The sequence below is a fragment of the Lissotriton helveticus genome, chromosome 6 (genome assembly GCF_964261635.1).
Source record: "Lissotriton helveticus chromosome 6, aLisHel1.1, whole genome shotgun sequence".
In the NCBI taxonomy this organism is placed as follows: domain Eukaryota; kingdom Metazoa; phylum Chordata; class Amphibia; order Caudata; family Salamandridae; genus Lissotriton; species Lissotriton helveticus.
The window spans coordinates 599,445,411-599,469,557 of NC_136067.1; the positions used below are offsets into that span (position 1 = coordinate 599,445,411).

At 51.8% G+C, this 24,147-nt stretch overlaps 1 long non-coding RNA gene across 1 annotated transcript in view; it reads left to right on the top strand.

Moving 5' to 3' along the window:
• The first annotated feature begins 355 nt into the window (after positions 1–355).
• Positions 356–24,147, top strand: part of LOC144762791 (uncharacterized) — a 133,016-nt gene continuing 109,224 nt past the window's right edge. Inside the window, exon 1 of the long non-coding RNA XR_013596135.1 lies at positions 356–412. This is a non-coding gene — a long non-coding RNA (uncharacterized LOC144762791). The remainder of the gene's footprint in view (positions 413–24,147) is intronic.

Genomic DNA, 24,147 nt, shown 5'->3' on the forward strand with positions numbered 1-24,147 from the left:
TGATGTGGCATTGTTGTACTAAGTGTTTTATGAACCTTTGTACCTAGACCTGTTCAAAGGAAAACATTTTTCACCTCTGTATGCATCTTGCTTTTATAACGCACTTTAAGTATGGTGGACTGTGTTTGAGTTCTATACTTACTTATTAAGTGTATTATTATCTAATGTTGGCCATTTAATAACAGTTTCTAGATTATGATCTGCGATCGATTTTTGTTCGCAGTTCATTGCAGTCCGTTTTGGTTTTGGCAGCTTAGGGATCGCACTAATATATGTGTGCCTATACCCTTTCCAAGATGGCGCCCACGTACGTTGGGCACGTCGTGGTTGTGCCTTCGCTATTTCAGTCAGACGGCTTGAATCTCGTGGAGACAACTTGTGGTTTCGAGCTCCCGACTGGACTTGTACTTTGGTAAGCCCGGCTTCTTTGTAATTTGCACGACCTACTGCATTTTAGTATCGGCTTGTGGTCTTTTCAACCACAGCTTAAACTTTCCATGACTTTGCGCCATTTGTGTATGCGCTGGTTTAAGTTGGCTACCGGTCGTGACTAGTGCTACATGGACTGACTTGCGGTGTTAATCAGCAAGGTTACGATTTCTATATAACTTTAAGTCTATTTTATTTTAGCAGCCCCTCTGGTTCTTATTATGTTTTGGGCTCCTTCGGGATTGCCACCCGGGCTGTTTTGTTTTTTAAACAGTCGCTTACAGGACCTAGCTTTGTAGTATTTACTGTCTGATTTATGTCTTGGGTTGGTCTTGCATTTTAGGGGGTCTTCCTGATATGTGATTTTGTGCCTGCAGTGAATAGTGAGTCTTGACCATGGTGGCCTATGACTCCTTCCCGCTGGGCTCTGCCCCTTTTTTTGTAGCATTGACCTACGTGTGGGGTATGGTCATTAACTGTCTGATTCGATCATTGTTCTGATTTAGGGCGGGAGGCTTATTAATTATTTATCCTTGCCTCTCCCTTGTTTTTCGCCGATTGATTGGGCGCACACGTGGGTGCTTCTTACGCGCCACACGTGGAATATATAAAATGTTGGACACTCTTGATGCTTTTTGAAAACTAGCCTTTTTAAGTAAGTTTATTTTATTTCTTAGTGGTAAATTATGACTTGGCTATGGTCATTCTGTCCCATACTAGTGTTGCAGTATGATTTACTGTCTGTTCTGGTTTTTATGTAGAAGCTGGATTAATTGCGACAGCCATCAACATTTGTGATTGGCCAGTCCTGTGTAAAGGGGATTTTTTACAGATTGCCTTATTGGGCACTGGATCCACGTTGGGTGTGGTGGTAGTTCTAACTTGCTTACTACTACTCTTTCTATGACTTGACACTGGGTGCTTTATTCCTTCGTCTTTTCCTTTGAAGAAGCCTACTCGTTGAATGTAATTATGATTTTTTGTTTTTGTACTGCAATATATCGCTCAAGCCTATTTCAAGTCCTGATGATGACCGCATAGTAACCCAGCGGTTGAAACGCCGTCTACGCTTTTTGTGGCCATAATTTTAAAAGGACACATTATTTTGTCTTTGTTGTTCTTCTGCACATGTAATGTCTCTTTGTTAGCCACTTCTTTGGTTTGTGAAGTTGTTTGTTTTCTGTTGACCAACATTTTGTCTTGAGCGTAATGGTTCTCTTTTTGAACTTTTAACATATATAATAAATTATAAACTGTTTTTCTGAATTGTTTACGAATACGCAGGCTTCTTTTTGCTTTTCTGTTTTCATTGTTTGCACAAAGTTGGAATATCTATTTTGACTTCTTTACCTGAACCCCTGTTAGGTGTTATAATCGACTGTCCCTGGTTCAGGGTTGTTGGACAGCCCCTGTAGCCTGTTAATAATGCGTCACAGAACAGCCTCAGAGAATAGGCTCCGAAAGCTGCAGAGGGGCTCTGCTCGTGCATGGGTACCCTCTCACACAAAACCAAGCACTCTACCTTCAGGATTGATAAAGCCTGCCATAGGAGTGACTGATAGGCTTATATGTGTCAGTGATGTAAGGTAGATATAGGTAACCTATATCTTAGTAAGGGGTGCATGCACCACCTTACCCAGGCTGCAGTAGCAGTCCTGTGGTGCCATTTTGGAAGTCTTCTCAGGGGTGGCATAATACATGCTTCAGCCCCTGGTAGGCCTCTGGGGTACATATGCCCTTAGTATCTGGTGTTCCATACACTAGGGACTCACAAGGGTAACCCTTTAAGGAATCTGGAGTTTACCTAATGTACATGCATTCAATTTAGAGAAGAAGCAGCTAGGCTGGGGCCCTGGATAGCGGGGCCCCAGTCAGACTAAAGTCGAAAAACAGAGAAACACCAGCAAAAAGTGGGGGTAACAATAGTAAGCAGATCCTACTATCCTACACAACCGCCCTCCCCCAAACGCAGGGACATTGAACTAACCATGACCAGTTGAGTCTTCATGTTCCAAGTGGAAATATCTGGAGAGTCCAATTGCATTGGCATGGTTACTCCCAAGTCTCTGTTCCACTGTATAGTCCATCCCCTGTAGGGAAATGGACCACCTCAAAAGTTTGGGGTTTTCACCCTTCATCTGTTTTAGCCATAAGAGGGGCTTATGGTCAGTCTGAACAGTGAAGTGAGTGCCAAATAAGTATGGCCTCAGCTTCTTCAGAGCCCAAACCACAGCAGAGGCCTCCCTCTCAATAGCTGACCAACGTTTCTCTCTAGGAGTCAGCCTTCTGCTCATAAAACCTACTGGATGGTCCTGACCTTCATCATTCAATTGTGACAGCACAGCCCCTACCCCCAACTCAGATGCATCTGTTTGGACAATGAATTCTTTGGAGTAGTTAGGACTTTGCTGAATTGGTGCAGTGCACATGGCCTGCTTCAGGTCATCACATGCCTGTTGACAGCTGACAGTCCACTGAACTTTCTTAGGCATTCTTTTTGAAGTTGTCATTCGGGGGTGTCACAATGGAACCATACCCCTTCACAAAGCTTCTGTAATACCCAGTCGGGCCCAAGAATGCTCTGACCCGAGTCTGGATGGTTGGAGCAACCCAGTCCATGATGGTATGGAATTTGCTCTGTAATGGTTGAACCTGGCCTCCACCTTCAAGGTGGCCCAGGTACACAACCTGACTCTGTCCTATCTGGCACTTAGTAGCCTTGATAGTTAGGCCTGCTTTCTGCAGGGCCTCCAAAACATTTCTCAGGTGGACCAGGTGATCCTTCCAGGTGGAGATAAAGACAGCAATATCATATAGATATGCTGCACTGTAGTCTTTCAGGCCTGTTAGGACTTTGTTCGCCAACCTCTGAAAAGTGGATGGTACATTCTTCAGACCAAAGGGCATTACCACCAATTGATAGTGCCCACTAGGGGTCGAAACTGCTGTCTTTGGCTTTGCCTCATCAGCTAATCTGATCTGCCAGTAGCCAGCTGTAAGATCAAATGTGCTCAGAAGCTTGGCTGAGGCCAAAGTATCTATAAACTCATCTGCTCTTGGGATTGGATGGGCATCAGTTCTAGTGACTGCATTGAGACCTCTGTAGTCTACATAAAACTTCATCTTTCTCTTACCACCTTGTGTGAGGTTTTGGTACCAAGACCACTGGACTAGCCCAAGGCCTTGCTGAGGGTTCAATAACTCCCAAATCTAACATCTTCTGGACTTTTGTCCTGATACAATCCCTGAGATGATCAGGTTGCCTATAAATCTTATTTTTAACAGGTGCCTGTCGCCAGTGTCCACTTTATGAGTGCACCAGTCTGACTTGGAGTCAGTGAGGACATGTTCCTATACTGATTGACCACCTGTCTACAATCAGCTTGTTGCTGGGCAGTGAGGTTGCCTGCCAAGGCCAGACCATCAACTGACCCATCATCAGGGTTCTGTGAGAGCAGATCAGGGAGAAGGTCACTCTCCTCCTCCTGTCCCTCATCAGTAGCCATGAGCAAGCCCATGTCTGCCCTGTCAACATAAGGTTTCAACCTGTTGACATGAAGCACCCTATGGGGGCTCCTGAGAGTTCCAAGGTCTACCAGATAGGTAACCTCTCCCTTCTGTTCAACAACCGTGTGGGGTCCACTCCACTTGTCTTGGAGAGCTGCTGGGGCCACAGGCTCCAACAACCACACTTTCTGTCCTGGCTGGTAAACAGTCAGTACAGCCTTTTGGTCCTGCGAGGCTTCTGTAATTCCGGGCTAGCCTCAAGGTTTTTAGTTGCCTTTTTCATGTACTCAGCAATGCGGGAGCGGAGACCAAGTACATAGTCCAATATGTCCTGTTTAGTGGGTTTGAGAGGTAACTCTCATCCCTCCTTCACCAGACACGATGGGCCTCTTACAGGATGCCAAGGCAGAAGTGCAAATGGGCTCTAACTAACCCCCTTCTGAGGAACCTCCCTGTATGCAAATAAAAGCCAGGGTAGTAGGATGTCCCATCTTCGCCTAAGCCTTTCTGGGAGACCCTTGATCATACCCTGTAAGGTGTTGTTGAACCGTTCAACTAAACCATTGCATTGTGGGTGATAGGGTGTGGTGAATTTATAATTCACTCCACACTCCTTCCACATTGCAGTCAAGTAGCTGGACATAAAGTTTGCATCTCTGTCAGATACTACCTCCTTAGGGAAACCCACTCTTGAGAACACTCCCAAGAGGGCTCTTGCCACCACAGGTGCTGTGGTGGTCCTAAGGGGAATTGCTTCTGTGTACCTAGTGGCATGGTCCACCACCACTAGGATAAACCTGTGCCCAGATGCTGTCTGAGGATCAATGGGACCAACAATGTCAATCCCTACCCTCTCAAAGGGAACCCCCACCACAGGTAGTGGTATCAGGGGGGCCTTTGTGGTGCCACTGGCTTGACAGGTGACACAGGAGCGACAAAGCTCTTTTGTTTCTTCAGACATGTGGAGCCAATGAAAGTGAGGGACACTCCTGTCCCCAGTATCATTTTGGCCCAGGTGACCTACTAGAGGAATAGCATTGGTTAGTGTCAATAGGAAGCCCCTGATTTTCAAAGAAATAACCAACCTCTTGGCTATACGAGGTTTGGGGTCTCTACTCTGAGTACAGGAGTCCATCATCCCAATAAATCTTATGTGTGCCACTAGCATTCCCAGCAGCCTCAGCAGCAGCCTGCTGTCTTAGGGGTTAAAGAGAAGGGCAGCTCAGCTGCCCCTGACTCAGATCTGCCCTGGAAGGGCCCCCTGTCCCCAAGAACTCAACCTGATCAGACTCAAGCTCATCTGGGACAGTTCCTTCTTCGGGACTACAATCATCTCCCTCAAGAGATTGATCTGCGTTCTGAGTCAGGGGGGAAGGCACTGCCTTTACCCTACTGCTCCTTTTCTTGGGAGTCACCTGGTCCATTATTCTAGAATCCAGGGCCTGTTCAGTGTTAGACATTTTGGCCTGTGACCTAGTCACAGCAAACACATGTGCAGAGATACCTAACATTTCTTCATGGGTCCTGAGCCCAAGCTGAAGTCTCTAAATAATTGCCAAACAAGCATTCTACAGGGAGGTCTGCACTTACCACAACCTTCTTGATGCCAGTTACCCCTGCCCAGGCGAAATTCACAACTGCCAGGGCATGGTTGGTCCTGACATTGCTAGCATTGGTCACTTGGTAAGTTTCACCAGGTATGAGTTGCCCAGGAGCCACAAGGTCTTGTGTCACCATAGTGACACTTGCCTCTGTAGGCCATAGCCTCTTTTTCATTTATCAAAGGCTGCTGTATGTATTTGCCCACGTTATTTGGACTCACAAAGGAGGACCTATCCATGCTTCCATCACAGATCGGTACAGCCTGAGTTGGAACTCTGACTAGGCCAGAGTCCATCTCAGAACCCAGGTTTTTTTTTTGTTTAAATATTTTTATTAGGGGGGCGTGGCCAAGATGGCGGAGTGAGCGGACGCTTCTCTCCGGAGCTCCTCCGACCCGACTGGGCCCAAGCCTGCATCCTAGCGTCCTCCCCCTGCCACCATCCCGTGGAGACTGCGGGGACGAATGCCACAACCCGGACCAGCCCACAGCACATCGGGGTCCCGGTGATTCTGCGGCAGAGGGTGCGAAAAGGCGACGCGACAACCCGCCGCGGCAGCCGGAGCAGGAGGCAACGAGCGAGGCGCCACTCCGAGAATAACGGCTGCCCGACCGGATCGGAATTCGTGCCTTGCGACTGGCGTGAGACAAGGGAGCAGCGCCCGACCCGGCAGCGCAACACAGCCCGGTGATCTGGCGGGGGCGGGGTCTCGGAGCCCGGTGGCGGCGGGGCGGGGACGACCGCCCACACTGCTAATCGAGGCCGCGGCTGCGGCCTATACGGGTGAGGCCTTCGCCGATAAACACCGCGGCACCAGGTGGGTCCGCCGGGCGGCCCCCGACGCCTCGCCCGCCACACTAACGCGATCCCGGTCCCCCGCGGAGGCAGTGATAGAGGGAGACCCCGGCTTGCTTGGAGGGACCCAAGGGAGCGACGGGCGCCGGACCTCCGCCGCCATTTTGTCTGAGCGCGCCCGGGCCTGGAGGAGCTCGGGGCGCCGCGACCCGGCCCGACCGGATTAGAACTCCCCGAGGCCTGAAAGCCGCAGCCCTGATTTGACCTGGGGCATCTTAGGTGGGCCCTGCAGGAGGTCCTAGTTACAGCAGAGGGGACAGTGCTTCGGAGGCGAGGGGGTCCACCCCGCTGCAAGAACGGGACCAGGTGTGAACGGGCAAGCTCCGGCGCGGCTGGAGTCATCGGCCATAGCGCGGCCCTCCCGCCGGTGTGCCTACCTACGCAGCCCGCTACCTGCCACTCCCACCACGAAGCCCCGCGGCCGCCGCACTCTTCTGGCACCGGAGCGGCGCACCTGCGGTAGTCCCCGACCAGCGGGAACCCCCTCAAAATGGCTGCCCAGAGGGGAGGGAAGAAGGGCGAGCGGACACTGCCTGAGATGCTGAACAAACCCCAGGCGAAAACGGACAAGGGGCACCCATCACTGGGCCCGTCGAAGGCCCAGCAGGACACTGACACAGGTGAACCGTCCATAACCCGCTCCTTTTTGGAATCCCTCTTCAATTCCCTAAGGGAGGACTTCCATACTCTGAAGCAGGAGGTAGCGGGAGAGGTCAGAGAGGTGAGGTGGACAGCCTCGGGGAGAGAGTAGCCGCCATGGAGGGTGCAGACACCGCCAGGGATGAGGAGATAGTACAGCTACAACAGGAGGTGATACGCCTGAAAGACCAACAACTGGACCTCCAGGCCCATGCCGAGGACCTTGAAAATAGGTCCCGCCGGAACAACATTCGGGTCCGAGGCGTACCAACCAAAGAAGAGGGTACCGATGTGGCGGGTTACCTGCAGGACTTGTTCCGTGACGTTCTAGGCGAATCGGCAGACTTCCACATTCGGATTGACAGGGCCCATCGTGTGCGACTTGCAAGGCGGACCTCAGCCCCTCCGCCGGACATCTTGGCCTTTCTTCCGGATTACCCGCTCAAGGAACGTATTCTTAGCGAAGCCAGGAAGAAGCAGCCCTTGCAGTTCCGAGGCCATCTGGTGGCCCTATATCAGGACCTGTCCGCGATAACGCTCCAAAAATGTAAGTCCTTTAAAATTGCGACGGACTTTCTGAGGGAACATGAAACACCATATGCTTGGGGTCACCCCTTCCGCATCATCTTCAGGTGGAATGGGACTTTGCACCAACTCCGCTACCTCCAGGACACCTGTGGGGTGTTGGGGATCACGGCCACTGAGGAGGACACCCACACCCCGCAGCGGCGGCGTTTCACCAGAGACGGCTGGCAGCAGGTCTCGAGCTGTCGATCGTCGGGATCCAGTGCGCGCCCAGACCCACAGACTATCAGAGCAGATATGGTCAACGCGGTGCGGGAGGTGGCCCGAGACTCTGCACCGACTGCCTGAGACCTTCTCAGGGGGAGAACACTTCAGCATTACTCATTTAGCAGGTATTGGGCTCTGGGGAGGGGGGTCGAAGGAGAGTGGCCTGGTGGCTGGACGTCTACTCAGGTAAACTTCCACTGACTTGTCCCCCAGTGGGACTGGACTTGGACAATGGTGTGTTTCGGGCCGACACTGAAATGTTCCTACCTGGTTTCTTGTTGGGGTTAAGGGGGGCCCGGGGGGGACTGGGAAGGATGATGGTGGGAGTTGGAGGGGGGGAGGGGGAAACTGGGGGGGGTGGGGAAAGTGGGTGGGGGGTCCTCCTTGTCCACGAGTTCTACACGGGGCCGGCTCTCCTGGCCCGCCTCTGCGACCCACACGCGCAGCATAGCTTCTCCACCTGCAGGGTTGACATGACACGCCCGTTGACTATCCTCAATCTCAATGTGAGAGGGCTCAATAACCCAATCAAATGCAAAGCGGTTCTTTCACTCCTGGAGCACTCCGGAGCGGACATTTGCCTCCTGCAGGAGACTCACCTGCTCCCCAAAGACCATCATAGACTTAAGTCTTGCTCCTTCCCATGGCAATTCTTTTCCTCCGCAAACAAGAAAGTAGCTGGGGTAGCGATACTATTGGCCAAATCATTTGGGGGACGGGTCTTACATAAGGAGGGGGAAATCAAAGGCAGGTTACTGGCACATCGCTTCCTTATTGCAGGACAGACGCTGCTAATAGGCTCCATTTATGCACCCAATGACGGTCAAGAGGCATTCCTACACAGGGCATTGGAGACGGTCACAGCCACCACACACTCACACTTACTGCTGGGGGGGGCCTCAAACTGGTGTTTCATAACACCGGAGATCGGTCCGGGCAACGCTCGGGACAAGTGGGAGTGCTCTCGAGGATGGGCCAGACCCGTCTTGCAGACTTGGGGCTAATTGACTTGTGGCGACAGGTACACCCACAAACCACGGCATACACGTATTACTCGGCGGCCCACAAAACATACGCACGTCTGGATTATTTTTTATGCTCCTCCCACTTGGCGTCTTGTACACTGGATGTCGAGATTCAACCGGCCTCCCTGTCGGACCATTCCCCGGTGGTGGCGTCCTTCACAATGCCAGCCACCCCGAGACCTCAGCGGCACTGGCGATTGCACGATAACTTACCACACAGCCCGGTTGTGCTAGAACGCATCAAGACTGCCCTGAGCCAATTTCTCGCTCACAATGCGAACGGCGACACCACCAAAGCTACCCAATGGGCTGCGCTCAAGGCCGTCCTGCGGGGCGAGTTTATCTCCCTAGCAGCAGCCAATAAAAGGCAACGTGCGCAAAAGAGGGCCGAGATCACCCAACGCGTAGCAGAGCTGGAACAAATGCACCAGCGTACAGGAGCGGCTCGAGCTTGGCGTCAATTGTGCGCGGAAAGAAGGATGCTTGCGGCCTTAGATCAGGATGTGGCTGAATATGCCGCTCTCCGGTTGCGCCATGCGTACTATACTGGGGGGGACCGATGCGGGAGGCTCCTGGCAAGCAGGCTGAGGGAGCAGCAGCAGCGGCAGCACATTCGGACCATCCAGGTTGAGGGTGGCGACCCGATAGTAGAGGATGGGGCGATTGCCGCTGCCTTCGGGGACTTCTATGCTGACCTCTATGAGGCGGACCGCTTAGACCTGCAATCCAGCAGGGACTACCTCCAGGGTGCAACACTCCCCTCTTTAAATAAGGCACAGGCGGAGTTCCTCGATCGTCCCATTGGACTGGAGGAAGTGATTTCAGCGATATCCCGCCTCAAGCTGGGTAAATCACCTGGACCGGATGGCTACTCGGCGGCCTTTTACAAGAAGTTCTGCCCACAGATAGCCCCTTTACTGTGTGACCTATTCAACACTTTCGACCAACCAGGTGCCATACCCCCGGATCTACTGGAGGTCGCGATATCGGTACTGCCCAAACCTGGCCGCGATCCCACCCGGTGTGGATCGTACCGTCCAATATCCCTGTTGAATATAGATCTCAAGCTATACACAGGGATCTTAGCGAGCATACTCGCCCCATACATGCAGCAACTAGTGGAACCCGATCAGGCCGGATTTATCCCGCAGAGGCAAACCAGCGATAACACTAGGCGAGTCCTCCATTTGATAGAGGCAGGGTCTCGAACGAGACCGGGCTGCATGCTCCTTACCATCGACGCCGAGAAGGCTTTCGACCGAGTGCACTGGCCGTACTTAAACCTGGCACTCCAGAAGTTCGGCATCGGGGATACTCTCCGCAACCGGATTTTTAATTGTTATCGCCGGCCAACTGCGACAGTCAGAGTTAATGGCCATACATCTCCGCGCTTTCCAATTGGCCGGGGGACGAGGCAGGGCTGCCCACTGTCCCCCCTGCTGTTCGCTCTCTATATGGAGCCATTGGCACAACGTATACGACCACACGGCCTCATTGAGGGTATCCCATTCGGCGGGGGCACGCATAAGGTCAGTCTGTATGCAGACGATATTCTGCTTTCCCTGATGTCGCCGATGCAGTCCCTCCGGGCACTCTTTGTGGAAATTCACACTTTTGCTCTGGCCTCGGGCTTTAAAGTCAATGTAGAGAAATCGGAGACACTGAACATCTCCTGGCCACCTGACGTGTTGGCGGAGGCCAAGGCCGAGTACGACCTACCGTGGTCCACCTCCCCCATTTCCTACCTAGGGGTTCTGTTGGCACCGACGGTACGAACTACAGCAGAAGCCAACTACACGAGGCTCAGCACGCGCCTCAATGGAGAACTCCGGCGGTGGAAACACCTCACGCTCTCCTGGCTGGGCCGCATTGCGGCTATCAAAATGACTTTGCTGCCACAGATTCTTTACGTTTTTCAAACCCTCCCCATACGCCCGCCGGCGGGGTGGCTCCACAAAACGCAATCTGACCTGATGCGATCTATCTGGAATGGCCGGCGCCCGCGCTTTAAGCATTTGATTGCTACACTCCCCCCCCCCCCCCCCCCCCCCCCTGCTCATGGGGGCGTAGGTATACCTGACCTCACCTTATACTTCCAAGCAGCTCAGCTGCGCACATTGGTAGAATGGCATCAAGTAGAATTCCAGGACCAGGCGGTGGCGGGCCGGCCGCTGCAGGGGGTCCCATTTTTGCCGCGTCGCCGTAGGCCGCCCAATCTCTACGCGTCGCAGATCACGAGCACGGTCCTGGGCACTTGGGACACGGTGGCGATACAGCAGGGCTTCACCTCATTCCCCTCCCCGATGACACCGATCCTCAACAATCCGGACTTTTCCCCGGGCCTTGACCCTCAGGCGTTTGCGATATGGAGGACGACGCCCTGCAGAGCCGTGGGTCATATGTTTGATCTTAACGGTATTCTTCCCTTTCCGAAGGTGAAAGAGGATTACGGCATACCGGAATCTGACCGCCTGCCTTATCTACAGGTCCGCCACTGGGTTCTTCATCCGTCTGTTAAACCCGGCGCACAGCGACACCTCACGCCGTACGAAAAATGGCTGGTGACACGTACCTCAGATAAAAAGCTGCTCGCAGACTTGTATCAACACTTACTACTCACTAACATTCACTCCTACAATGCAGGGAGAGCCAGGTGGGAGAGAGACCTTGGGAGGGCACTTACTCACAAGGAATGGGAGGGCATATATCACAGGGCTCGCCACTCAGCTTACCACATGGGCCTTACTGAAACGCTCACTAAAGTGGCCACATATTGGTATCACACACTAGAATGCCTGCACCGCTGGGACTCTCGAGTCACTGACCGCTGCTGGAGGGGATGCGGGGGGCTCGGTACCCTAGAACACCTACTCTGGAGCTACGAACGTCTGCAACCTTACTGGACCACAATCCTCGACTTAATAGACATGCACCTAGACACTCAACTTCCCAGATTCCCTGCCTATGTGCTGCTCGGCCTCCCCAACGCCTTGATGTATCCCCTGAAGTCCTTGAGGGGGAGACTCATAGCGATCGCGCTGGGAGCAGCGATACAGAACATTGTGGCACACTGGAGGGATGCTCAACCTCCTCAGCAACTTGGGTGGTAACATAGGCTCTGGACGATACTAGGGATGGAGAAGCTATCACTGGCTAAGGCTGGGAGGGGAGAAGACTTTGCAGAACTTTGGTGGCCGTTCCTGACCCTAGTCACCGGGGAGTTCAGGGAGCTGAGCTGTCCCCGATACCTGTGGCTGCTGCGCTTGGCAGATACCCCACTCGCAGACCCTGCAACACAATCTCGTAAGCCGAGAGCTCGGAGGCGCGCAACCCCCCAGGAAACTCTTTAAAGTAATGTCAGTCACCTGCAGACCCCTTTACTCGTTGGACAAGGAGGGGGATGGGTGAGGTTGGGGGGGGGGAATTGTTGGGGTTGTCACGGTTCTGCTTAACAGCATACTATATTCGAAGGTGGCTCCCGGACCCTAACAACGCGGCCGGCCCAGTTGGGTTGTAGGCGACTTGCTGTGTTTTACACCAAATGTACTGGGCTCAGTGCAGACCTTCTTACTTGCTTGTATTATCATGGGTGATCCGGGCCACTTTTAGCATGAGCCGTGGTACGTTTTCTATTTTCTTGCAATAAAAAGATTTAATACTAAATATTTTTATTAGGGTTTTTATATTATACTGTACCAGTTTAGACAGCAGACATAGCACTGATTAATGATCATTCATGTACGTTGCGGGTACCCGCAGCAATAACGAGAAGAAATGTCAAATATTGTCAAATCCACAAAACATATCGTCATAACATATTCCCTCAAATCAATATTGATGTGTTTCGGTGTGTGGTAATGTGATCTGCCGTGGCTGGTTTTCTGTGTTATGTTGTTGCAAAGGTTGGTGTAACGCCCTGTTCTCCATACTGGTCCGGCTCATTGTAGAGAGTCGGACCATTTTATCTCAGAACCCAGGGTTAACCCTACTACACCCTTATTCTGAGTACCACCACTTGGAGCAGAACTAGGGGGAACATTTGCCTTAAGGGAAATGGTGGTTGTAGTTGAGTCTTTAGGTCTTGTGTAATCACTAGTCCAGTGGGTATTATGTTTACCGATTTTACACCACGGTTACTTTTGGCCTTTCTTTTTGGATGATTGGGAATCCCCACCATTAGAAGATTTTTGGGGGCCTTGTGAAGACTTCTGGTCTTTACCCTTCTCCCCACCCTTGTTAGGATCTTGCTTCTTCTGGTCACCACCTTGGTTCTGTACCTTCTGCTTCACCCTGGTTCTGACCCATTTGTTTGCCTTCTTTCCCAATTCTTGGGGAGAGGTCACATCAGAGTCTACCAGGTGGTGATGCAACAGCTGATCCTGAGGATCTGCTCCCTCATAATCAAGTTGTACAATCCTGTATAATCACACACCTTACTGCCAAGTAATCATCCCTCCAGAGCCTTAGTAGCACAATCAACAAAGTCAACCCAGTCCTGAGTCTGAGCCTTTTGGGTATCTCTGAACTTTATTCTATATTGCTCAGTGGTTAGGCCAAACCCTTCAATCAGAGCACTCTTCAGGACTGTATAATCATCAGCATCCTCTTCTCTGACAGTGAGGAGCTTATCTCTACATTTGTCTGCAAGGGAGAGCCACAAGATAGCTGCCTACTGCTCTTGGGGGAACCTTCTGAACTTTGCAGGCCCTCTCCAGTGCAGTTATCCATGTGTGGATGTCATCCCCACTCTGGTAGGGCGGGACAATCTTGTTTAAATTTCTGTGGTCATGAAACCTTTCTCTACCACTGGGGAAGTTGCTGCCACCATGGGACTCTAGTCCCATCTTTTTTTCTAGCTATTTCTAGCTCTAGGGACTCCCTTTTTTAAGGCTACCAGCTGTCTCTTTATTCTCAGCTGTCGTTCCTTAATTCTCATCTGCCTTTCTCTCTTCTCCTCAGAGGTGTCCCTGGATCTGGTTTTTCCCTAACCCTGTGCTACCAGGAAATGGGTGTATAAAAAGAGGCTGTGACCTCACGTAAAAGGTTCTGGTTTCCTGACTTGAATCTACCAGGGGCGTGCTGCTGCTGGGGCCCAGGGGAAGGTTTGCCTCCCTGGGCCCTGCCCAGCCCCTGGATGCCTGGATACCTGGAGTACTTGCTTGGGTCCTAACAGGAGGGGGCTTGCTGCTAGTGGGGCCCAGGAGGGACCGCCATGGGGGCTGTCTCCTTGCTGGAGTGCCCTGTGTGCTGGCCCCTGGGCCTCGCATTGCCCCCCCTGATGCCCAGGACGTCTGGGACCCCTTTTTGCTTTAGGGGGATCCTTCTTTGGGGGCTTTGGTAGTTGTTGTGCCCCAGCGCCTGGTAGGCGCTTTATTTTGCGTTGATCGGCAGAGTGCTGTCGTGTTCCCTGGGGGGGAAGCGCTCCTGCCCTTTTGTTGCCCTGCGGGTGCCTAGCCCGCTAATATGTAATTATTTACGGGTGCCACCCCGTTTCTGGGAGCCTTAGCGGGTGCCCACCCAGCTTCTACTTTTTATTTTTGCACCGAGGGAGACTACCCCTCGGTGTTGCCCCCGAAAAGAGATTGTCGCCGCTGCTGCGTCGAAATCGGGCAGCATTGCGCCTGACAGTAGGCGGCACGTTCGGGTTGTTGAAGGAAGTTACGCCTGCTGCCACGCTGGGATTGGCCGGCACCCGGCCGGAAGAAGATACGGCTGCCCGGAGCCTCGAAGGGCTCTACACTAAGTCACGGTCCCGAGACGGGGGACCGGGTGAAGATGTGGCGCACTGTGAGGGCGGGGCTCTCGTGGGAAGAGAGCCCCGCAAGCGCCGCCTGTGACCATACGGAGGGGGGCGCGAGGCACACTGCCAGTGCCTGCCCCCCCTGCCGCCTTGTGAACACTGCCGCCACCTCGAGGAGGAGGGACGCCTCCGACCGCAGCCGGTGAGTTAGGGCTGGGTCGGGGACATGAGGACCGTCCCGCTTTCGCTTCCCGAAGGAGCAAATGGAGCAGGTGGTGCCTGAGCGAGGCACCGAGGTAGAGTGGCCCCGTCTGCTAGCGGGCCGCTCCCAGAATGGGGACATTTTTGTCAGAGGGGACGTCGGGGCACATTACCGTTGCCCGCCTCCTCCTGCTGGTGCTTGTCCCCCCGTCATTCCGCCCTAAATCATTGTTCTTCAAAAGCCAGTTGGGGCCAGGGCATATTTCCTTTTAGAGCCCACGTAGCTCCTACCCCCACGGGGGCATTTCCGGTCATCAGAGCCTGAGCGGTTCCTGGGGGCATTCTGCATCTAGAGCCCGAGAGGCTCCAACATTGTGTTGCCGCATACTTGTTCTCGAGCCCACGAGGCTCCCACGTGTTTGGGGGCACAGTTGATTCAAAGCCCACGAGGCTCCCACATTGTTTTGGGCACTGTTGCTGTTCTAAGAGCCCAGAAGAGAGCCAGAGGGCACGCTGGTGCCAGGCTCAGTTTCCCAGCTGCCCAGCACTTAGTGGGCAGCTGCATCGTTTAGGCCTGTGGCGCATTCTTCTTTGGCTGCCTGCGCAGCCAACCCAGACATTCTGGACATTGGGCCTGTGAGCCCCTGAGAGGCCAAGTTGTATGATTTGTGGCGCAAATGTGATTGCTTGCCTAATGTGATCTATGCATAATATGCAATGAATTTATGCCTATACCTCTACATGTGTTTTTCATGCTTAGGAGGTTGTTTTGCCTAGTATAGTTATGCTAGTGAGTTCATGTTTCCCTGCGTGATATTTGCCTAAGGTGGTTAGTATTGCGTAGAGTGTACCTACCTGTTACCAGTGGTTACTGGTTGTGTTCTACAAGCGTTATTTTGTGCTACAACTATTCTATGTTCTAAGTGCTATTCCTACAAAGTGCTGATTCGGACAGTGGCCCACGTGGCCCTGTCCTGGTGTTAATAATCCCCTGTAAATACTGCCCAGTGCCAGTTGGCACAGTGTAATTATGTGATTTTGATGTAATGTGTTTATGGTAATGCAAAGCCTATTCTTATATATAACCTTGTGTGGAGTTCCTTTTGTGGAGGGCCTGGGATGTTGCTGGTGGGTGCGTGCACAAATGCTTTACACGTTGCCTCCGGGATCAGCCTTACTGCTCGTGTCACATTGCTAAGGTGGTGAGCAGGGGTTATCTTTGGGGTGTAACTTCCTTGCCCTAACTAGAGTGGTGGTTTCTGCCTGGCTTTGGCGCAAGCCTCAGCCAACCAGAAATCCTATTTCTAACACTGGAAGCAAGCAGAAGGATGAGGACTTGTGTTTGCGCAGTACCACAGCGACAACTGGCTCCACTACAAACCTCTGCATTTTAGATAGTCACATGGAAGGGGATTATTGTTTCTAAGTTTGTTCTAAATGTCATTTCTTTGAAAATGTGTTTCTTGTGCACTGTGAGTTAGGTGTCACTCGGGAGGGAGGGTAAATCATCCCCTAAGTCCAGTGTGAGTTTTCTGGATTCACCAGTAGGGTGGGATCCAGTGGAAGCAACAAAAGTGTGTGTCTGGATTCACCAGTAAGGGTGGGATCCAGTGGAGGCAGCGAAAATGTGTCCAGCATGTGTTTCCCGTCCCGTTCCCAGAGTATGGTACCTGGTGCTTAGTAAGAGGTGTGCAGGTTGAGATTCAGGGACAGCAGATACTGTCTCACCGGTCTGGGGGAGGGGTGTGGATGAATGGTGGGTTGCACTGGACAAATGAGTGAGTTCTCTGGGATAGGGAGCGGAGCTTGCTGAATACTTTGGTGTGTACTCCTGTTTTAGCTCCGACGCCTGGGTTCCTTGTGTTAAACTTTTCTCAAGAATGTCCGCCAAAGTGGAGCTGCTTTTGATTTCTGTGGTCTGTTAAGATACAGTATGTTAGAGTTGGTAAGGTTCTGTGAAGAGAGAGACATAGAGGTGGAAGTGGTTCCAAAAGGAGTGGCTGAGGTGTCTTCCAGCCCAGCATGGTGAAAGAGGTTCAGAGTAGCCCGGCTATGTCCGGGTGTAGGGGCTCACGTCCTGTCTCAGAGGAGAAGGAGTGGGTGGGACTGCGTGTCTCCAGGTGCCCGAAACCCAGTCTCAGGGTCTCGATTGTTTCTTAGGGGAACATCAGGTCGGGGGGCCTAGGCTGTACTAATAGGCCGTTTGAGGAGGATCTCCCAGTGTCTAGAGAATGTGGAACATCTGTAAGCAGGGTTCCAGCAGTTCTAGTGTCTGGCAGTACCACTCCAGTTGGGAGGGTGCAGAAGTCCAGATGGATTGGTGCGAGGGGAAAAGGCTCCCCAGTGGAAGAACCAGTGGGTCAGGGGCCAGCCAGAAGGGCTGTGTCGCCGGGGAGTGACCATGGTGATGCCACTTCTGTCCTGGGTAACAGGCAGACTTGTGACGCGACACATTAGTTATGTGTCACCCTCAGGAAGTCCTGGTGTGCCAGGCATCTGACCAAAGGGTACGTCCCTCGGTTGGGGAGCCAGTAGCCGATGGTTCTGGATCTGGACGTAAGGGCAACTGTAAGCAGTGTCCTGAAATTACAAGAAGAAACCTCTGCCTGAAGAGAAGGAACTGGGAAAGCTGTAAGGAGGAGTACTGTCCCTGACCTGGGGATTGGCCTGCAGTGGTTGCCTTGCTGCTGAAGGAGAGGAGAAAGCCTTAGACTTTATTTTCAACTTGTGAAGTCCTGGTGCGCCAGGCATCTAACCAAAGGGTAGCATCCGTAGGTTGGGGAGCCAGGTTCAGGTGGTTGCCTGACCTGGACGGCAGGGCGACTGTGTAGCCAGTGTCCTGGCCGGTTTGTCTTCTAGGGGTACCACTCCAGTTGGGATGGTGCAGAACTCTGGAAGGGGGTGCAGAGGGAGGGAGACCTCACCTCTGACCCCTGTACATCCGGTGAATTTGGATCCCAGGTGGTAGACCAGTTGAGGGAGAGCGGTCCTAAACTGGTAGGAGAGTTGTGTTCTGGAGGGTGCTTCTCCTGGTAGAGTGCGCAACCCCAGAAGTAGAGGTTGGGCGGGGCATTCTTGCCCGTGACCTCTGTTCAGCCTGAGGGTGCGGTCCCTAGATTGAAGGTTCAGTGGTAGTATGGAACTACACTGAGAAAGGGAGTGGAGAATGGCTATTTTATGCCAGGGGTTACCACCCCCCACTCTGTGGATGGTCAAGGACCAGTGGTATCTGGGTGGCCTAGGGCCTGGTCCTAGCCGTGGCCAATGAAGGAGTACCAGTGGGGTAGCCTAGTTGTGCCTGATTTTTTTTTTTATGTATGAGCTTGGTTTTGTGGAACAACGTGGCGTAGAACTGGAGGGTGTCCCTTCAGTGCTTGCCCGCGTCCGTGTTCTATCACCCAAAGCAGGGAAGTCCATCACAGTGGTGATTGGTCTGCCCTGCATTTTGGCTGGAAGGGGGTTGTGTTGGACTTGGCCCTTCTGGCAGGTTCACCCCTGAACTTTTTGCCTTTTAATGTTACCTAAGTATAGTGATTTCTGGTCTTTGCGCACTTTGACACTGTGTCCCAGTGTAAAGTGCGTGCGCTCTCTGAGTGCGTGTGTGAGATTGGCCTGCCCTCCCATAGGAATGCATGGGGGATATGTGTGTCCATGGTGGTTCCTGATGTGTGGGGAGTAAGCATGGGCGTAAAATCCGCTCCGCTCGCGGATTTTTCGGATTTTCGGCAAATCCGCAATCCGCGAACGCTCGCGAATTTGTCGAAAATCCGTGAATCCGCTCGCGGCGGATTTTTTGCTTGGTTGCGGCGCGCGGCGTGGTGCACGGCGTTCACTTTCCGTCATTTTAGCGTTTGCCGAGTTGTTTTTCTTTGCGAGTGACGCGCCATTTTAGATCTTGCTGCGTGTTCCCGCGGGAGTTTGTCGCCCGCGAATACGTACTCGCGGCTTGCCACCTTGCACAGCACACCTCGCGAGAGTTCGCAATTGCGAACATGTAGTTGCGGCGGAAAGGAACAATCTCGCACTTGCGAAATAGAGATTTTGCAATTTCGCACAAGAAAATCACCAGCAAACAGGATAAACCTTCAGAAAATTATGATTTTTATCAGAATCACTCCTCAGGTTGACATTTGCATGGCCTTTTTTTTTGCAAGGAGTCCATTTTGGGGGGGGGGGGGAGGAAGGAAGTGCCCCACAGTCTCCAACTTCCTGTTCCTGTCCTGCAGGCTCCTCCCAGTGCTTTGTCCATCTCCTGGTCACTTTCATTTGGATCTGGAGCTGGAAGGATTACTTTTTGTGGGTGCTGCTGGATATTTGGATTTGAGGCCTTTTTGACTGTCTTTGGATCACTTTTGGATTAGAAATCAACTTTCACAAGTAAGTTTGTTTGGGGCATTACAGTTGCTGCAAGTACAATTTTGGAACTTTTTCAGAAAATTAAATAAATTATATTGTGGGTAGCCACAGTATCCAGTAGGACCAGGGTTGGTTATGGGTGCATGATACAACTGTTTTGTTGAATTTAAACACCATTGAGGCCATGGATGGGCTGGGATTGTGCAGATTTTATTGTTTTTTGTCGTTTTTTTGGGCCTGCTGGTGTGGCCCTTTGCCCAGGGGTGGTGAGTGTTGCATGGGCCTAGTCTTTCTGTGGGGTGTCTTCTTGAATTTAAACATAATTGAGGCCATGGATGGGCTGGGATTGTGCTTATTTTATTGTTTTTTGTCGTTTTTGGGGGGCTGCTGGTGTGGCCTTTTGCTTGCCCAGGGGTGGTGGTGGTGCATGGACTGAGTGTGCCTGTGGTGTTGTCTCACTCTCTTTGATGTAAACATCATGGATGGCATTGGATTGTGGTGATTTCTGGCTGTTTTTCTGTTTTTTGGGGGTGTACTGTTGATGTGGTCTGGCCATGTGGGTGGTGGTGGTGGCCATCTTGAGTGCTGGCTGGTACAGGCAGCAACATGTGCTTGGGGTGTAAGGGGGCCATTTTGAGGAGAGGCAGTGTCTGAGGCCTGCACTTATTTTGCCTACTTTTCATCCCTTATGCCCAGGGGTAGTGAGTGTTGCATGGGCCTAGTGTTTCTGAGGGGTGTCTTCTTGAATTTAAACACCATTGAGGCCATGGATGGGCTGGGATTGTGCAGATTTTATTGTTTTTTGTCGTTTTTTTGGGCCTGCTGGTGTGGCCCTTTGCCCAGGGGTGGTGAGTGTTGCATGGGCCTAGTCTTTCTGTGGGGTGTCTTCTTGAATTTAAACACCATTGAGGCCATGGATGGGCTGGGATTGTGCAGATTTTATTGTTTTTTGTCGTTTTTTTGGGCCTGCTGGTGTGGCCCTTTGCCCAGGGGTGGTGAGTGTTGCATGGGCCTAGTCTTTCTGTGGGGTGTCTTCTTGAATTTAAACATAATTGAGGCCATGGATGGGCTGGGATTGTGCTTATTTTATTGTTTTTTGTCGTTTTTGGGGGGCTGCTGGTGTGGCCTTTTGCTTGCCCAGGGGTGGTGGTGGTGCATGGACTGAGTGTGCCTGTGGTGTTGTCTCACTCTCTTTGATGTAAACATCATGGATGGCATTGGATTGTGGTGATTTCTGGCTGTTTTTCTGTTTTTTGGGGGTGTACTGTTGATGTGGACTGGCCATGTGGGTGGTGGTGGTGGCCATCTTGAGTGCTGGCTGGTACAGGCAACATGTGCTTGGGGTGTAAGGGGGCCATTTTGAGGAGAGGCAGTGTCTGAGGCCTGCACTTATTTTGCCTACTTTTCATCCCTTATGCCCAGGGGTAGTGAGTGTTGCATGGGCCTAGTGTTTCTGAGGGGTGTCTTCTTGAATTTAAACACCATTGAGGCCATGGATGGGCTGGGATTGTGCAGATTTTATTGTTTTTTGTCGTTTTTTTGGGCCTGCTGGTGTGGCCCTTTGCCCAGGGGTGGTGAGTGTTGCATGGGCCTAGTCTTTCTGTGGGGTGTCTTCTTGAATTTAAACACCATTGAGGCCATGGATGGGCTGGGATTGTGCAGATTTTATTGTTTTTTGTCGTTTTTTTGGGCCTGCTGGTGTGGCCCTTTGCCCAGGGGTGGTGAGTGTTGCATGGGCCTAGTCTTTCTGTGGGGTGTCTTCTTGAATTTAAACACCATTGAGGCCATGGATGGGCTGGGATTGTGCAGATTTTATTGTTTTTTGTCGTTTTTTTGGGCCTGCTGGTGTGGCCCTTTGCCCAGGGGTGGTGAGTGTTGCATGGGCCTAGTCTTTCTGTGGGGTGTCTTCTTGAATTTAAACACCATTGAGGCCATGGATGGGCTGGGATTGTGCAGATTTTATTGTTTTTTGTCGTTTTTTTGGGCCTGCTGGTGTGGCCCTTTGCCCAGGGGTGGTGAGTGTTGCATGGGCCTAGTCTTTCTGTGGGGTGTCTTCTTGAATTTAAACACCATTGAGGCCATGGATGGGCTGGGATTGTGCAGATTTTATTGTTTTTTGTCGTTTTTTTGGGCCTGCTGGTGTGGCCCTTTGCCCAGGGGTGGTGAGTGTTGCATGGGCCTAGTCTTTCTGTGGGGTGTCTTCTTGAATTTAAACATAATTGAGGCCATGGATGGGCTGGGATTGTGCTTATTTTATTGTTTTTTGTCGTTTTTGGGGGGCTGCTGGTGTGGCCTTTTGCTTGCCCAGGGGTGGTGGTGCATGGACTGAGTGTGCCTGTGGTGTTGTCTCACTCTCTTTGATGTAAACATCATGGATGGCATTGGATTGTGGTGATTTCTGGCTGTTTTTCTGTTTTTTGGGGGTGTACTGTTGATGTGGACTGGCCATGTGGGTGGTGGTGGTGGCCATCTTGAGTGCTGGCTGGTACAGGCAGCAACATGTGCTTGGGGTGTAAGGGGGCCATTTTGAGGAGAGGCAGTGTCTGAGGCCTGCACTTATTTTGCCTACTTTTCATCCCTTATGCCCAGGGGTAGTGAGTGTTGCATACTTGCATGTCCCTAGTCTTTCTGTGGGGTGTCTTCAATGTAAACATCATGGATGGCATGGGATTGTGCTCATTTTTCTGTGTTTTGTCGATTTTTTGGGGTGTATAACTGAACTGATGTTCCTCTGTCTTCCATTGCTTTTAGGTGCACAAGAAGACTCAATAGAACCACCAGTGCCAGGAAGAAGTCCTGCAGCGGTGTGTGCAGCATAACGTCACGCGACGTCACGTCTGGACACAGAACCCTCTGCAACTCGTGCAACTGCTGCCTGCTGACCTGCTCTGAAGAAGATGGCCCCAAAAAAAGTAACCCGTAGCTCCTCTAGCAAGAAAGGTGCCAGTAAGGAGCAGAAGAAGCAAGTTACCAAGGACACTGGTGTGCCGCCCGCCCCTTTTTTTGTGAGTAAAAAAAAAAGTATGCCTGCAGCAGCTGCAGCGGGATCTGCTGGGGACCAAGCTGGCAGCAGCACCCCCGCTCCATTGGGCTCAGTGCCACCACCACCACCACGCCAACTTAAGTCCAAGCCCTTGAGTGCTGCAGAGGCAGCCAGTATACTTCTTCAATCACCATCGACCAGTGATGTTGGCTCATCGCAAGAAAGCAGCAGCAATGTCCCTCAATCAACACAGGTTGTTGTAGCTCATCTGACGAGTGTTGAACAACCACAGCGGCAACAACAATCACATGTGCAAGTACAAGCCCAAGTACATGTGGAAGGAGAGGCAGCGCAAGGAGATGCGCATGCAGAGGTGCATGGAGGGTCACAACAAGTGCCCACAATAGTTGTTCCTCCCGAAGTAGGGGCACATCAGGAAATCGACAATCAAGGCGAGGTATCATTTGAGGAAGCCACTCCTCCTGATGATCCTTCATTGTCTTCCACAACCCTAGCAAGGAAGAGATCAAGGGTGGTGTCTACATCCTCTTCAAGCACACCTCCTTCTGATGATACGGATCAAACTTGGGAACCAGCACCACAGCCGTCTGAGAGTGAGGCACACCATGATCCAACAAAGGTACTTAAGCGTAAAAGGAAGCTCGTCCAAAGTCTCAGACTTATGGAGTGTGATGAGGCTCAACAAGAAGTGGCGGATACTGCTGCTGATGAAGACTCTGCCAACGACGACCCAGTCATCATAAAGGTCACTGCAGCCCCAGCGGGCATGCAGCAAACAGACATTTTGACCCTAGCCCGAAGAGCTGCTGCGCGTGATGATGATGATGATGATGTTGTCGATGAGGAGGCAGTGGAAACACCACAATCATTGGAGTTAAGTAGTACACCAACTCGTCCCGCTTCCATATTTCTTTCTGGCAAGAAGAGACCTGCGTCAACCTCGACCTTAATTAGTGGCGGTGAAAGTGGAAAACGTACAAAAGTTGGCCAATCCAGATCCTCCACTTCATCTGGCATTAGCTTCATGACCACCACCACCACCAGTATCGCCGCCTCCTCCAGGTCCCACAGACACTTCAAGTCCCCAGTTTGGGACTTCTTTACTGTTTGTCCCAAAAATCCAAGGTTTGCCATTTGTACCCTTTGTAAGCTTGCAGTTAGTCGTGGTAAGCCAGGTAGCAACTATGGTACCGGCGGCCAGAGTGGTCATCTTGACAGAAAGCACGGTGTCCAATGGTTTGCGCACCTAGCTGCGATCAAGAAAGGCCAAAATCAAGGAAACGTTGATGTTTCATCTGATGTTGACGAGCAGGAAGAAGACGTGTCAAACACTTCCCTTACACCCAGTACCCCTCTCAGCAGCACACCCAATGTGAGGCACACTAAGAGTGTTGGAGCGAGTGAGACACCAACGCACAAAAGTTCACCAGCGAGCAAAATTGGGTCAACGAAGTCATTATCAGCCCGTAAATGCTTGGTCCAGGCCAACATTAGAACAATGCTTACTTCAGACGTGCCATATGAACGCAACCACCCACTGACGCGTCTGTATAACACTAAGCTGGCTAAAATGCTAGCTGTGGACCTTCTACCTTTTTCTTTTGTAGAAGCGGTAGGTTTTCTTGAATTAGTTGCAACGCTCTGCCCTAAATGGAAGGTTCCGAGCCGGTTCTATTTTGCCAGAGTTGCGGTTCCAGCACTACATGAAGATGTGCTGCAGGCGATTGGGGCAGCTTTGCAGAAGAGTGCTGTTCACACAATACATCTGACAACAGACATGTGGACCAGTGGCCCAGGCGATGATTACATGTGCATCACTGCACACTGGGTCTCTTTTTCAGGTGTTATAGCAAAGCTAAACGCAGGTGTTGACCCGGACCAAGTTTTCAAAGCTGCTCGGAAACATGCAACACTAGCCATGTTTGCCTTGGAGAAAAGTCACACAGCAGAAAACCTTTTGGAAGAGTTTGACAAAAAGGTGTTGTCAATGCTATCCCC